Source organism: Phragmites australis, chromosome 7 (assembly GCF_958298935.1).
Source record: "Phragmites australis chromosome 7, lpPhrAust1.1, whole genome shotgun sequence".
Classification (NCBI taxonomy): domain Eukaryota; kingdom Viridiplantae; phylum Streptophyta; class Magnoliopsida; order Poales; family Poaceae; genus Phragmites; species Phragmites australis.
Window position 1 is genome coordinate 6,296,076 of NC_084927.1, and position 3,862 is coordinate 6,299,937.

The window sequence follows — 3,862 nt, forward strand, 5'->3', positions numbered from 1 at the left end:
TATGATGTGCCATCAGTTGTAATCTCAAATGGTGCACCTACAGGATCCTTAGATCTGAAATCATCATTGATTCCCAAAATGTGTAATGGCACACTTTGGGGCTGCCAAATGCTATTCCGTAATTGGATAGTCATAAAGGTAGTTTTCGAATTTGTCATGAAACATGTCGTGGAGTGTGAGCGATTAAGATAGAATTTGCCCCTCCTACATAACATGAGAGATATTTTTGGGCCCCTCAATGTTGTTGGATTAGAAAGTGCATGGCCATGCCAATGTGATTAAAGAGTTAGTCACGAGTTTAGTAATCCATTATAAGATTGAGTGAATGGTCAAGCTATCATAAGGATGACATGCATCTCGCCTTGAGCTTGACTGGTATCATGAGGCAAAGGGATCATTGCATGTGTATATCAAGGTTCAGCCGATATGATCTTTATGTATATTCGGGAGTCAATATGCACTACAAGAAATCTGTTAATCTGTGACGTTCTATAAATGTCATGGTTACATGATTTTTTGTCACAAAGCAGAGTCTACGACGATCAGGTGACGAAAATGTGACCGTCTTCGATTGCGCGTCTCTGATTGCAATCGGTGACAAAAATACTATTTTTGTCATAGTTTTCTATGATGATCCTGCCTCGTCATAAATTTATGACAAAAATTATCATCATGGTTTAGCCAATTATCATCACAAAGCAATGGCTACGGTACCCGCCACGTCAGTCTTTTGACAGGCAATATGACATAGCAAATGACATGGATGCCAAGCTGGATCTAACGTGGCTAGGGTATTTGACGTGGTAAATGACACAGATGTCGAGCAGGATCTGACGTGGCTATGCAGTCTATCATGGCCAATGATATGGATGCCAAGCTGGATCTGACATGGCTATTCCATTTTTGTCACAGAATCGTACACACCAAAAGACATCAAATAAAAATTTCCATGTAATAACTCTCAGTTACACAATATATTAACATACACACTTCCATCCATACAAGTATACACAATCTCTAACAAAAATAAATTTTCTAGCATCCACAAACCGGTGTGAAAATGCATCCAATCACTTCAAGGGGGCTCAGGTATTTCTTCAGTCTAAACTGTTGTACTTGATTTAGCTGCTACTGAGGTTGCATCCTCTTCACTACCGTTTTTTCTTCAGGTATCTACAACAAAAGAAACAATAGGGTTTTTCTTTAAAATGGACCATGGCAAAACAAGACAGGGAATAGACAATGTTAAGTGGTGCACTCGCCAATCAAAGTTTACAGGGAAGATTTAGAGGGGAAGGAATGAGACTTCGAAAAATTTATCAAATGCAACATAATGACGTAGTTTCATAAAAAAATGTACCTGTGATATGCATTCCTAGGTCAAGATAAGAAACACTCATTGGATCATCCACTTCTCAAATAAAATACTTTCTTCGCGTGACAACGCTTTGTTCAATCCGAGAGGAAAATTGATCTATCATAAATCAACTCAAGAAGATTAGTTGTTACTTCGGCAACTCTTATATCATAACCTACCTAAGCAAATAAATTAGAGCACACCACTAAGCACTAATGATGTGATTATCTACAGACCAATAGATTTATAATTCTGTATTCCTATTTGAGATTGAAGGACTGGTAAAGAAAACGTTATGAGTTATGGATCGGCACATATATTGTGTAGTGAACGGATTATTGAATCGAGATAGAAACAGTAACAATAATATTGAATTATTCTACAAAGAAATGAACAACTTGGTTAGCTTCTTACCATCAAACATTCAATCCTTTGATTAAACAAAAGAACACACTATCATTGACCGCATACTGCTAGTAATTAACGCCATTTTAAAGCAATCAAGTGCAGCATGTTCCACTTTTTACATACAAACCAAAATCATATCAAAAAAGGCGAACATGTCAGAAAACAAGAAGTTTGTCTTCTAAAACGATAATTATATGATTGAAGGATGAATCTTGTTCTATGGTTGAGCATAATATGGAGATAGAACAAACCAAAAGGCTTTGATCCTGAGCACTAGCCTTCAAGACAGAACAAACCAAGATGCAGTCTACTTCATATATTATTAGCATCAACCACTCGAACAGAGTTTCACGTATTATCAACTTGAACTGAAAGAGAGCAGAGTAAAGCATATTTTGGTCTGCAGAATTTCTTATTTTTGGCAAAGCATATTGAGCCAACACAAGCACAATTTGCAGTTAATTTCTAAATCGAAGTAGTGTATATTTAACACCCCTTTCTGAAGGTATGTACTAATTATTTTCAGATGCCTGTACAACTGGATATTTCACTCAATCACCATTTCACAAGCCACACATGCTGTCAATAGAGAGAGAACTGAGATTAGAGAAAAGGGGATACTCATCTGTGAGCAGCAACGTCCAGCTACCTATTGATCTACACAGCAGAATCCGTGTTCCATAATGGAAGCCATACCCATCATTTTCCCAGTTTTACATGGCAGTAAAAAAAAAAGAATTGAACTGTCTCCTCCTTCCATCCTGCAGATCCAGACAAGTAGTTGCACAACCCTAAAGAAATCTACTGAAAGGATAAAAAGCGTCACGAGGCACAAAACTAATCCATGGTGAAGTCGAAGAACCCAATCACGTTCACCACTTCTGAGTACCTGAGCCGTAGAAGAATGCCAATGCATAAATGAAATCATCAATTGTAGAACCCTACAATTTAGCAATAGAAAGGGAGGAGGGAATGTTACCACTTGGCATGGGCCTTCAGCTCGAGGGCAGACGGCTATAGCGCGATGCTGTACTCCTCGTCGAGCTTTGTGCTCTCCATGCCCTCTTATTCGCTATCGTTGCCTTGACTGGAGTCATTGCTGTGGAAGTCTCAGGAGGGAGGCGGAGGGGCCAGGAGCGTATAGGAATGGGAGGAGGCGGTGGGGGAAGCCGGAGGACAACACTTGATGCGGAGGTTGTCCTCCTTGAAGGCGATCACAGTGGAGATGAGCTTGGCTACCAAGAAGGTGAAGAGGTGGCTGAGAGCCACTGCACCGGAGGTGACGGTGCCGCGAGCGTGGTCCCCCGAGGACGCACGACTGCCAAATCTACCTCCTGGAGTTGACAACGTCACCGGTTCCATCTGCTAAATCCGAGCAACAGTGACTAGATCTAGGCTCTAGGTAGCCGGATCTCGTCGAAGAGTGGCCGGATCCGGGCATGGCCGCTCCAAGCGACGGCTGCCCGAGCAGGGAGGGGCCATGGGGAAGAGAGTCTGAGGAGTCGATGACGTCACTAGCCGCGCGGATACCAGGCTGAGGCCTCATGCGTGCACACTTACTTGACTAAGTGTGGAGGAGATGAGGGTAAAGACGTCCAAATGGGCCGTGCCTACTGGACCGGCCCGAGGCACGGCACTGTAGGCACGGCCCAGACACGAGGCCACGGACCGTGCCTGGGTCGTGCCTGGGCCGAGCGCGCGGCAGAGTTGGGCCGGCACGGGTACGGCCCAGCCCAGGCCGGCACGGCCCGACACGATCCGGCCTGGCACGTAAATGCCCGGTTATTTTCTATTTTTATATATATTTTTTATTTTGTAGCTATTTTTTATCTATTTTTTTTATATTTTTATCTATTTTCTATATTTTTTCTATATATTTTTTATATTATATATATTTTTTTATTTTTTATATATTTTTTTATCTATTTCGACCCGCCAGGCTGACCGGGCCGTCGGGCCAAAATCGTGCCCGGGCTGGCCTGGCACGGCACGGTCACCGACGGGCCGTGTCGTGGGCAGAGGGGGAGGCACGCGGGCCGGCACGGCCTGTTACAGTAGATGGGCCGTTCAGGCCGTGCTGTGCCGAACCGGGCCCGT

The 3,862-nt window shown here is 43.2% G+C and overlaps 1 long non-coding RNA gene across 1 annotated transcript; it reads right to left on the reverse strand.

Annotated features, from left to right (window-relative positions):
* Positions 1-911: 911 nt before the first annotated feature.
* Positions 912-3,303, reverse strand: LOC133923421 (uncharacterized). The gene is made up of 3 exons (XR_009910614.1): positions 2,745-3,303; positions 1,361-2,654; positions 912-1,173 (listed from the first exon to the last, which is right to left on the reverse strand). It is a non-coding gene; the product is annotated as an uncharacterized LOC133923421 (long non-coding RNA).
* Between the last annotated feature and the right edge of the window lie 559 nt (positions 3,304-3,862).